The sequence below is a fragment of the Pteropus medius genome, unplaced genomic scaffold, assembly GCF_902729225.1.
Source record: "Pteropus medius unplaced genomic scaffold, Ma_sr-lr_union100, whole genome shotgun sequence".
Classification (NCBI taxonomy): domain Eukaryota; kingdom Metazoa; phylum Chordata; class Mammalia; order Chiroptera; family Pteropodidae; genus Pteropus; species Pteropus medius.
In genome coordinates, this window is record NW_024356249.1 from 3,990,264 (window position 1) to 4,003,381 (window position 13,118).

The 13,118-nt window shown below is 38.8% G+C and overlaps 1 protein-coding gene and 1 pseudogene across 1 annotated transcript in view; one reads left to right on the forward strand and one right to left on the reverse strand.

Moving 5' to 3' along the window:
- DGKI (diacylglycerol kinase iota) overlaps window positions 1–13,118 on the forward strand; it is a 375,451-nt gene that overhangs the window by 272,056 nt on the left and 90,277 nt on the right. The gene's annotated exons all lie outside the window — the stretch shown is intronic.
- Window positions 10,897–11,015, reverse strand: LOC120601273 (uncharacterized; annotated as a pseudogene).

Consider the following 13,118-nt stretch of genomic DNA (forward strand, 5'->3'; position numbering starts at 1 on the left):
CACACACACACACACACACACACACAATAATGACCAGTTCTTACTGCATATATACCAGCTTAGTTATTACCTTCCCAGATTGACGATTTGGGGATGTCAACTCAGTAATGAGGTTTCTCTTTAAAGACTTTCTTCTAAGAGCCTTGTATAAAAGTGTTACTTTTTTATTCGCTGTGTTACTGTGTGAGTGGTGTGGCATCTGCCACAACAGAGTCATAATATCATATTTAATACATAATAACACTTAGCATTTGCATCGTCTTTCATGAAAGACGTATATATAAAAGGTCTTTTATATACACTATCCACATGCATTGTCACAGAAAGACTTAGAAAGATTGCCTCACGCAGGGTCACAAAGCTATGACGGGATTTTAATAAGAATTGATATCTTCTCTCTCCTAATCTAGTTCACTTTCTAGTACACAACCCTACTTCTTCGTAAAGACTTAACTATGAGCTTACAGATATGTGTTTTTAAAAAGAATTTGGGATCATAGTTCTTGTTATCGGTCGGGTTTCCTGAGAAATGGCCTCTGACACGTTTGAGCTTAATGTGTTTATTGAGATGCTCCAAGAGAGGACCACAGCTGTGAAGAGGGAGGAAAGTAAGATTTGCTAGAGGAAACATTGAGCTGTGATGTAGTTGCGACAGAGGACTCCTGCAGGGACATTTGGATCTTGGGTGGCCATTTAGCATTGTCCCAGTTGAGGCAAGGAGTGAGTATTTGATCCAGGACAGGTTGCCCCCTGGGAGAGAGCAAACCCTGAGTGGGGCAGCTTCCTGCCTGGAGAGAGAAGCTGTGAGCTCTGAGCAGAGCCAACGCTTCCTGCAGCTGAGAGAATGAAGCCCTCAGCGCCACCATACGGGTCTGGCGCTTCAGTTCCAAAAGCACCAGCTGGTCTTTGTGACTCAGCATCTGATGTTTTAAGGAAGGCCAGGAACGGACCACACACACACCAAAATCTTTGAGCCCATTCATTCACTTCTTCATGAACAGTTATTTCTCAAACACCTACTATATACCAAGCACTGTTGTAGGGTCTGGGGATTAGACTCATGATCACTAGCTTCTGCGTTTCTCTCCTCGTATCTTTTGGCCTCCCTACTATTCTACGTTCAGAGAATTGAAACATGAGTTAATTACTTTCTTTAGTTGTGCCAAAATTAGCTAAGTAAAGTAAAACCTAAAATGTTCATGCTGACCTTTTCCTATAAGCTCTTTTTGTCTTTTTGGCATGATCTATCGTCAAGCCAAATATTCTTCGTTTGGAATTTGTGTAATTAAAATTGGAAACCTAAATGAAAAGCAATCTAGATTTGGGGCTCTTTCTAGCCTGATGCTATAGTCAGAGAGAACTCCAGAGTTTGATCCTCAACAAGATGGATATTCTATATATTCTTTTGATTTATCGTAAAGACGTTGAACCGAATAGAACCAAGGACAGAAATATGTGCTAGTTTGAAAATAACCTCTTTGCAGATTGATTCGGAAGCACAATTTTATGAGCTAGTTACATGGGTAAAAACCTTTCGCAGTCCATACTGGTGGAAAGCACCCTTTCTCATCCTTAGTGTGTTTCCTGAATCATTGATCGGCTGCCACTCTTCTGGAGTCACTGATAAGCAGAATCAGAGAGTCCCCTGCGTTGGCAGATGCTAGGAGTGTGTTCGCTTAAAACTGCTGTATTTCAAATCTCTACATGACAGCCGTCTGTGCATAATTTGTTTACTCTTTTTGCTTCCAGAAAGAGACTTAGGCCCCTTCGGCCGATTCTAGGAAATCTTTTTGTCATTAATTCTCAACATGTATCCAATCAACTCAGAAATTCAGAGCTGCGTGACTGATGTGTTCCCAGCATCTCACTGTTGGTGACTTTACCTATCATCGTTTACTAAAATGGACAGTATGATTTTTAAACTGTGAAAGCGATTTGAACCAGTGTCTCTAACCGTCATTCTGACTATTTAACGAAGCTCTGGGTACGGTTATGAACCTATGTTTGGACACGTGATAGTTCATTTGATTTTCATATCTATTTGGCTAGCCAAGTTATGTAGCTAAGATTCCAGTGTCACAGAGAAATATTTGTTCTCTTTCTCCCAAATACTAGAGCACTGGCAGAAAAAATCAGCAGTGGTTCTGCCCTACTTAGGAATTTTGCAAGTATTACCTTCCCGATAAATGTACCTGGAAAAAATTATATTGTTTTCCAACGCTCATTGTCAGGTGCATTCTAGATCCTCACGGTCAAAAGCTTCTGTCCCACTTAACGGTGGAATGAACTGCAAGGAATCGGATGAATCATTTTGTTGTACTAGAATTTTATCGCATATGACATTAAGAATCTTCATTGAAGTGGAAACTTTCCATCGAAAATAAAAATTTACATCATTGCCTGTAAACTTTCATATTTAGGTGGAGGATGATGGCATTTACATTTTGTAGAACTGTTTGATCTGGACCTTTGGTTTTCATTATTTATTAGAAGAGAATATGAGGCTTGTGGCCTATACTTTTCTCCGGTTTACCGCTGGTAACACATGAACCAAATTTATCAGAAGTAGGAAAAAAGAAAACTCACACAATTTTAAACGTGTTAGCCATGATAGGGTAGCGTTCTCCATCCAACTCCTTTTATCTCTGTCCAGAGGTTGCTTTAACTTCTTTTTTCCCTTGATTTTTCTTTCTCACATCTGCTTTTCCGTTTATCGTGTCCTGTATGCTTATAATTGAAAAGAAAAACAGAGTGGCTCTTACTAACTAATTAAAAACGAGGACACTTACTAACTAATTAAAAACAAGGACACTATTGTAGGACACTTCGGTTGCTTCTGTGTCCTGGCCACTGTGAAAACAAGGCTCTTACTAGCTAATTCCTAGTTCCTGAAGCGTCGTAGTCTAGGCTTTGGATGGATGTCTGGGGAGTTCCAGCATCTTCTTCCCTTCTCCTTCCTCCCTCTGCTCTTGGTCCTCCAGGCTCGAGAACAGTCTTTCCCCAGTTCTGCCTGTAACAACATTCTAATGCTCGAACACAGGACCCCTTTCAGAGAGGTGTTATAAAATGTTTTTGAGGCATTAATAGGTGGTCTTTGTCATCCATCATTATAAGGACCCCTTATTTTCTATCTATAATCCATCTTCCCACCCTCCCTCTCTCTTCTGCCTTCTTTGTTGTTTTCCTGCATTCTCTCTATCTCAGGCCCTGGCCACTATAAACAACTTTGAGTCACCTTTGTTCCTTTTCCTTCTCGCCATCCAACTGACCGTGGAGTTGATTCTTTGACTTTATCATGTCTCTAATACGTTTCTCCCCTCTTAATTTACTGCCGCTTCTTTTATGCCAGACTTCACCATCGCGCATCTCGTTGGCCGCTACAGCTTCCTGACTGCCTTCTTGCCACTCGCTCGCCTCGTCTTCCGTTTGTTTGTCTTCCCCATCTCTGTCGATGATTTTTCTAAATTGTTGTCAAAGAAAAATTGCACTGGAAATTAGACAGGCAAGGAAGATTTTATCTGGACTATTGCAATAGGAAGGAGAAAGGGAACTCAACTCTGCTGTAGCAGGCGGGAGGATTTTTAAGCACTGGAGCGAGTTAGTAGAAAAGTGTAGTGGAGGACATTGCAGGGGGGTAGGTCATTGAGAGTGACCAGGCTGTCTGTGTTTGCTAATTGTCTCTTACCAGTGACAAGTAGTTAGCCTCTTATCCAATTATAGAGACACTATCTTCCTTGAATGATTATATTTCATTAAAAACATTTTTTTTGAGTTTATTATGGTCACATTAACAAAATCCAATTAGTTTCAAGTGTACAATTCAACAGTAAGTCATATATATATTGCATTGTGTTTGCTGCCCATAGTTAGCTTTCTTTCTGTCACCACATTTTTGACCCCTTTTACCCCGTCTACTCCCCACCTTCCCCCTCCCCCTACCCTCTGGTAACCAGTAATCTATAGTCCATGTCCATGAGTCTCTGTTTGTCATGTTTGTTTGTCGCTTTTAGATTTATATCCCACATATAAGTGATATCATGTGATTTTCAACTTTTTCAGTCTGGCTTATTTTGCTTAGCATGATTATCTCAGGATCCATCCATGTTGTTGCAGATGGCTGTATTTCATCTCTTCTTATGGCTGAGTGATATTCCATTGTACAAATGTACCACATCTTCTCTATCCAATCATCTATTGTAGGACACTTCGGTTGCTTCTGTGTCCTGGCCACTGTGAATAATGCTGCTATGAACATCAATCAGTTCATATACCTTTTCAGACCAGCATATATCTTTTTGGATAGATGTTTTCAATTCTTTTAGGTAAATACCCAGTAGAGGGATTGCTGGATCATATGGTAGATCAATTCTTAGTTTTTTTGAGAAAACGTCATATTGTTTTCCATAGTGGTTGTACCAATTTGCAGCCCCATCAGCAGTGTATGAGGGTTCATTTTTCTCCACATCCTCTCCAACATTTGTTATTACTTGTTCTGTTGATTATAGCCATTCTAACAGGTGAGAGATGGTATCTCATTGTGGTTTTGATTTGCATTTCCCTAATAGCTAGCGATGTTGAGCATCCTTTCATATGTTTGTTGGCCATTTGTATGTCTTCATGAGAGAAGTGTCTGTTCAGGTCCTCTGCTCATTTTTTTAAATTAGATTGTTTATTTTTTTTTATTGTTATTTAATTGTATGAGTTCTTTGTATATTTTGGATATTAGGCCCTTATCGGAGGCATTGCTTGCAAATATATTTTCCCATTCGGATGGTTGTCTCTTTACTTTGTTGACGATTTCTTTTGCTGAGCAGAAGCTTTTTAGTTTGATGTAGTCCCATTCATTTATTTTTGCTTTTACTTCCTTTGCCTTTGAGGTCAAATTCATAAAATTCTCTTTAAGTCCAAAGGGATGGCTCCCAGGTCTTTGAGAAAGATTTGCCAGGTGGTGTCTAAAACTGGAAAGAGGTTGGGAGATTTACTTCTCAAAGAGAGCAGAGAAAGAATTTACAATTGAAAGTCTTCTAAAATAAATTCTCTAAAAAAGGGGAGACAAGTCTATAGTCAGGAAAAAACTTGCCTGAAGGTTTAATCAAGCAGAACGGAACATTAAGGCCTTCTTGGTTAACAAAACTTTAGCTTCTCACCTCCTTAGCATAAAAAAAAACAACAGCAACAAAAACAAACAAACAAACAACAACAACAACAAAAAAGGGGGCCTCTCCCCCCTTTACTGTGCACCTACCTATCTTCCTAAACCTTTGTGTCTTTCCATGCCTTGGTTTCTTGGAGTCTAAGGATGGTCTAAGACTTAGGGAGTTCCCTTTGTCTGAAAAACTCTTGTCTCTCTTAACTATCTTATTTTCTTCACTTGGGAAATAACTCCTCTTGGAGTTATGCCTGTCCTGGGAAATGAACAGTTCCTCTGGGTCCTATACATGCTTGGTTCTTATCTGTCGGAATTCCTACCACAAGGTATATAATCAGTAGATGATTTTATGTTATGCCCTCTTCCCAGTCTGTGATACCTTGAAGGCAGGTACTGTGTCTTACTCTGTATTGTGTGCCCAGCTCCTAGCACTAGAGTTGTTCCTGGCATGAGAAAATCCTTAAAACTTGTGTGCTGAATGATTGAGTGAATGACTTGTAGACCTGAAAAATATTTTGGCACAGTTCCTTGTGTATACGATACACGTTTGCAAAAATTAAGTGAAAATGAAGACCAGAGGGTTATAAATGGCAAAGCATTTAAGAAGACTAAAAAAAAGTGACTTGCATGTCCCTTGGGCTGCTTTCTCAGGCAGTATATTTTCAAGATAAAAAGGAAAATTTGACCTGTAGTTTGAAACCCAGATTTTTCAAGAAACTGCTAGTTTCTAGGAAGCACGCCTTAAAAATATTATCTTTACATACAGTGCAATGAACACTGCACAGTTACTTTTATCTTATGGGTGACATTTTGAATTAACTATGGAAGAGACTAGTTTTAGCTGAAGCTATGGGAGTTCAAATTTTAGGATTATTTTTGATCATAAGAACCGGGGGTTGTGAAACCTTTGACAGACACCAGGGATGGCATGATGAGGCATACAGTTCTTAGGGTGTTATGTTTCCTTTTGAATGCCGATATGCCTGCCAATTTCCCCTGTTGGTTCCAGGTGAACAGTGGGCAGTCAGTGGTGACAGGTTGCTATAAAATGGACCTGTGACACAAAAGGGCAAACAGCTGAACTGAAATATCACCAACTCATTCTGTCTCATTATTGTCAGCTATCAAGTTAGAATCGTAGTTCCCTGAGACACTGACACATTCAGACCTAATGAAGTAAAATGAAAAAATTCCACTTTCCCCTCCAATTCTCCTTGAAGGCTTTCCTTCCTTCCTCTAGTCCCCGCCCCCTCCCTTATTTTTACTTCTAGTCTCATATTTGCATCATCTCGTTGACTTCCTGAAGAGTGTTAGCACAATAGATAAGAAAGTAGGTAACATTTATTTTTCTATATATCAGTGTTATCTGATCAAGTATCTGTCTATAGGAAATTCAAACCAATTTCTTTTTTCTTTTCTCTTTTTAATTTTTAAATTAATAAACTTTATTTTTTAGAGAAGTTTAAGGTTTACAGAAAAATTAGATGGAAAGTACAGAAAGTTCCCTATGTCCCCTCAAAGCACCCCTCATCCAATCTTGAGCACACGTCGTTTCCCTTATTTTTAACATCTTGCATTACTGTGGTATATCTGTTACAATGAATGAGTCAATCTAATACATTGTTATTGACTAAAGTCCACACTTTACATTCGGATTCACTCTTGTGGGTTTTATGGGTTTTCACAGGTATAGGACATTTATCCACTATGGCAGTATCATACAGAATAGTTTCACTGCCTTAAGTACCTCCTATGCTGTACCTCCCTCCTCTGTAACCCCTGGCAACCACTGATCTTTCTACTGTCTCCACAATTTTGTCTTTTCCAGAATTCCATATAGTTGGAATCAAGCAGTGGGTGGCCATATCAGACTGGCTTCTTTCACTTAGCAATGTGCATTTCATGTTTCTCCATTGTCTTGAAAACTCATTTCTCTTTGTTGCTGATTAATATTCCATTATTTTGGTATGATGGCCAGTTTGTTTATTTATTCACCTATTGAAGGACATCTTGGTTGCTTCCAAGTTTTAGCAATTATGAATAAACTTGCTATAAATATTCATGTGCAACTTTTTTGTCAGGACATATATTTAAACTGAGTTGTGTAAATACTAAGAAGAGCAATTACTGGATCATGTGCTAAGAGCTCGTTCAGTTTGGGAAGAAATTCATGAGCTATCTTTCGACGGGGCTGAACCATTTTGCATTCTTGCCAGCGGCGAATGAGAGTTCCTGTGGCTTCACATTTTCGCCAGCATTGGATGTGTCAGTTTTTTATTTTTTTAATTTTTTTTTTAAATTTTAGCTATTCTAGTAGATGTGTAATGGTATGCTGTTTTAATTTGCAATTCCCCAATGACACATGATGATGAGCACATTTTTCCTGTGCTTATTTGCCATCTATACATCTTCTTTGGTGAGGTGTCCAGATCTTTTCCCCAGTCTCTCCTGGGAATGTCACCATTAACCAGTTGATCGGAAATCACCTTGACTCTTTTAAAAATTGACTCTTTTATTTTTGAGTTTTATGATTTCTTTGTATATTTTGAATACCATTCTTTAATCAGATATGTGTTTTGCAAAGTTCTTTTTCTCCCCCCACTCTGTCTTGTCTTTTTATTTTCTTAACAGTATCTTTCGCAGAGCGGAAGTTTTAATTTAATGCAGTCTAATTTATCATTTTTTTCTTTCACGGGTTGTGCTTTTGGTGTTGTATCTAAAATGTCATTGCCAAACCCAAGCTTACCTAGCTTTTCTCCTATGTTATTTTCTAGGGAACAGTTTTTTTTGTTTTTGTTTTTTGTTTTTTTCAGACTATTGGTGTCTTAAGACTGCATATAGATTGATGGAAAGAAAATGGGTACTTGACATAAACTGAATCGATTATGTCAAGAAATATAAAATTGATGCTCAAGGAAATGTCAAGTTTAAAAAAAAAATCTCTGAATAGTATTAACATAAAACGCATTCATTCTAAAATTATCTGTATTTTTGATGGTTTACCGTATTGTTCCAAATACTTTCCTATTTTACGAATGGTCAACTCTAAGATTGTGCTTATTGTTCTTTTCAGAAAGTGACAGCCTTTTTATTTAGCCTCAACAGAGCCTCTGCAATTCTAATACTTTTATGTATATGTGTAGAGCTTAAAACCCAATCTTTGCAAACCCTTGCACTTGTGAGAAGCTTTTCTTGAAGGTCTCCTGCCTTCTTTTAATAATCCCATTGAAGATACTTTTGTTTATGATTTGAAGAGGTAAGTAGCCCCATTTAACAGCAATTCTGTTTTAACTGGGATTACACTGTAATTGCTCATGCGTCAGATAATTAAATCTTTATTATTATTTTTTTAATATTGAGCTTTCCGCCCATTTTTCCATAGTAACACCTTGGCTGAATACATGACAGTATCTCGCAGGGAATGAATTAGCTACTGAGAGTTTTCTTTCTTTTTATAAATCCCATTAACGGTTTCATGTGGATTTAGTGTCAAAGGTGGCTTGCTCTTGATTTGGCCCTGAGAGCTTTAGCTTGTGTTGTAAAGCAGCCAGCTGCGATTCCTCTCATCTCCTTGTAGGTTGGGTTGATTCTTTTATTTACCTTCTTTGGTTTAGCTCCAGCCTCTTGAGACTTTAGTACAACATATTATCTGCTATAAAAGCAATTGCTGAAATTAGTTCGAGGCTTTATGAATGGCCAGTATATGTTCATGATAGAATTAGGGAAAATTGATCAATTTAATAAGGCTTAGAGAGGTGAATATAAGATGGATTCGCAGATATTATGTGCTCTACCAGCCTTGACTTATTTAATCTTTACGATAACTCAGACAGGTAGGTACTTTTAAAAGCAAAATTCAACTAAGTGAATTTAAAGCTCTAATTGGCTTTATTTCACAATTCATGAATTGAGCAGCGTCCCGTATAGCAAATAGAGAGGAACTCTGAAGAGCCACTCAGAATGGAAGGCTTTCATAGTCAGAAAGAGGCCGAGGCAAGGAAGTTGCTCTCCAAGGGCAAACTGTTTCAGACAAGGTCACCTCCCTTTTGTGAAAGGCAAGGGATCTACCCAGCACATCACCTTGCTAATGTTGACCAGATGATTTCCGATCGACTGGTTAATGGTGACATTCCTAGGAGAGACTGGAACTGTGATTGGGTTAGGTATTGAGTCTCGGTTTGCTGGCCTGGGGCTTAGCGCAAGCGAGTCCATTTTGGGCCTCTCGTTTGTTTTGTTTTATTAGTACCAGGATTACTCTCTTTACAGAGAATCTTCACATACTATATTGCAAAAGAATCAAGGGCAAGACAAGCTCATTGAGTAATCGAAATGATCAAACATTCCTGTAATCATAATTTTCCTGAACGTGGATGTTTACCAAGGATAATTCAACATTAAAATAAATGGTATGAGCATACCTATTATAGCAAAACTACCAAATTAATGTCAAATGTTAACCGTATTTGAAACTGATGTTTAGTAAACACTCTATCAGAAAATCCATGGGAAATACTTTTGAATATTTTGTACATCTGAAGTAATGACTTTTTCTACCTCAAGTGAGAGTGTGGGTTTTAATGTTTAGTTTATGTTAATTGTCAATCAGCTCTTCAGTTCAGTATTGGAAATTCTAACGCCAGGGTTTTAATAGCAAAACAAGACCTATGATTTTCCCAAACAAGTCTGATTAAAGTCTGATGTATTCTTGTTGTTTCTACTGTCCCTATAATGATTAGTGTCCTGCTCACAATTTTGTAGTTACATCTCTTTGTAAAAGAAGCAACGGTTTAATTCTATGACCCCCTAAATTAAAGACAAGGTTATAGTAAGACTGTCAACAGTTTTGATAAGCTTGATTCACAGTCTGTAAAACCCTTGAAGCAGGCCTATTGGAAAGGGAGGGGCATGAGGGGTCTCTAAATGTGATCCCACTCCTGTCAAGTATGTTCATGAAAATATGTCGAACTTCACAAGTAGCTTCTGAGTCCCAGGCCTGGAATCGTTTACCGCAGCTTTACTTCCTGCTGACCACAGCCTTGTCCTGTTTCTCGCTTCGCTTTAAGTAGAGGACTTGTGATTCTGTCCTCCTTCCTCGGTCAGCCTGCTGCTGATTTCTGGTTTCATTTCTGTGAGCTCAGTGCTGAAAGCTAGGAGAGACTCCATCCTCTGTGGGCCCCAGGATTGATGGGCAATAGAAATAGCTCAGAACAGGAGCTCTTGAGGAAAAGAAGCCCAGGATGGAAATCTAAGCGTTCCGTTTAGTAGTTGTGACATTTACGTTTAGGGCGTGTTACTTAATCTTTTTGACTCAGTTCCCTCATTTTAAAAGTGGGGATAGTGATATCCACATCATAAGATTGTGGCAAAGATGAAATAACACAGTAAAACATATGTTAACGTAAGTCATTCTCTTCTCTTTTTTCTCCTTCTCAGCTTCCTTCCCTTATCCCTTCCTCCTTCTGTTCTTTCTGTTCCTCTTCTTCCTCTTTCTTCTTCTCCTTCTTCAGATCATATGATCCTTATTATCATTTTCCTGTTCAATCGGATTTATTCCACCCACGTGTAAATTTGTCACATTATGTCATGGGTAGACAGTAGAGATTCTTGTAACATGGCTCAGGATTGTGTATCTTCTTTATTTTATTTAATTAATTAATTAATTTATTTTTTAGATGAGGCAACCTTTGGTTGACCTCACAGATTGTAAGGACCTTGTCAGCTTACAATCCCTTATATTTATTTTTTTACACCTACAGCACCTGCTCTTCCTAGGTGGTCTCCCATCCAAGTACTAACCAGGCCGGACCCTGCTTAGCTTCCGAGATCAGACGGGATCGGGCTTGCTCAGGGTGGCATGGTCGTAGACAAGATTGTGATTCTTTAAATACAACCTGGATTGGATCATGGTCCCAGAGTATATGTATAGAAAAAAGTCTGTTTTGTTCTGGCTTAGCTGACTCTTCCGGAGGTGGAGGTATGATTCACTAATGTAAGAAAATGGATGGTTTCAGCCACCTGCTTCTCCCGTCATTGCCAGTCCTCGGAATGACCAGGCTCAGGCTCGGAGCAGCCGAGCGAGGACGAGCACTCTTAGTTCAGTATGGCAGGAAACAGGTTTGCATCTGGGAACTTATGAAGTTCGTGTCGTCATTTACCTCAGATTCCTTTATACTGTGAATTCGTTGGCCTCAACACAAGTCAGGCATACCCCAACTGTCATCCCAGAATACAGTCTGCTTCACAGGTCTCTGGGAGGGATGATCATCCCTGAGTTGGTCCACAAAGGTCTTTTGTTCTTTTTTAGTTAAATAATTAATTCACTTGAGGAAATTATTTGATTGTCTTTTGCTTCATATCTCCAGTTATTTGTAAACATTATTTGACTTTTCTTAAAACTTTAGGCATTTTCCATTTAATAGCTTTTTAAAACTTCGGTTTTTAAAGTTTGGGGCAATTCAATCCCATGTATATGATACCTGAGCTTGGTCATTTCCTTGGCTTTATTTACGATTTGTGGTAAAATATGTATTTTAGAAACCATATTTTACATATTTTAGTGCATACATACTTTAGAAGTTTTTTGCAGATAAAAGAGTTCATTTGCGGCATGGTTGCTAGATTTTGCATTTGTTGAAGATGAATAGTGTTAATTTATGCACTATTTGGCATATATTTGCATAATGAGTTCAAGTAGTCCTAACTTCAAGTATAAAAGACAAAATTAATTATTATGACCCATTGGCATTTTTATTTCACACATAAAATCCAGAGCAAGCATGTGTGAAATATATAATAGATTTTTTACCAATTAATTTAATCACATTCTAGATTATGAGGCATTTAAACAAACGGAAACAGGGAAAGGTGCTTAGTGGAGGCCAGGGCGAAGCCTGAGAGGGAGCCAGGGCAGGACTAATGTTTCGGCTGGGATGAGGTAATTGGTAGTATAATCTTCTTAGGGCTAAGGATCACCAGTTAACACTACAATTTCTTTCTATTTCTGTACCTAAATCGTCAAAGCTTTATCATTGTCTTAGTCTGCTAGTGTTGCTATAACAAAATACCATAGCTTGGGTGGCTTCAACAGCAAAAATTTATTTTCTCACAGTTCTGGAGGCTGGAAGTGCATGATCAAGATACTGGCTGATTTCGTTTCTGGTGACAGCTCTCTTCCCAGCTTGGAGACAGCTGGCTTCATGTTGTGTCCTCACATGGTGGAAGGAAGGAGAGAGAGAAAGAGCTCCCTTTGCGGTGTTTCTTCTCATAAGGGCACTGATCCCCCCGTGAGGGCCCCACCCTCGTGACCTCATCTAACCTTGATTACCTTCTGGAGGCCACATCTGCAAACACCATCACTTTGGGGGATAGAGATTCAACGTGTGAATTTTGGGGACACACAAGCATTCAGTCTGTGACAGTCAAGTAGCCCAAATTCCAAACATGGTAAAACTCAAGTGCTCCTTAGAGGATTAACCCTTCCTTTAATCAATTATTAGTCATGTATACTCAAGTACCAAGAAGATTTGAGAGTATGTTTTGATATAAATAGGGACAGAGAAGTAGAGAAGAAAGCTAGGATAAGAAAGGTAGGATACAGAGTATGGGAAATGAATTTTTCTTCAATTAGCCAACAAATACAAATTCAAGGAAGAGCTGAAAGGAATCTAGATCACTGTCTGACTTCAGTTTGCCTGAGAGTGCGCATGAGCCCATCCTAACAGGTGTAGTAGGCATGGTAATGATTGGATTTGGGGAAGCATTTGGCAGGGTGTTAGGGTGAGTCCTAGCTATCAAATGGAAATATTGTTAGAGAGAATGGGCTTCTTTGAGCTTTTCTGCTTCACTATGACCTAACTCTTGCTCTCAAGAACAGGTCGAGGCAGGCCACATCTGGAGGTGATATAGTGTTGTCATGTAAACATAAGAAATAGGTTCAGACTCACCTGGGCATTCTATCCTCTTGTTGTAA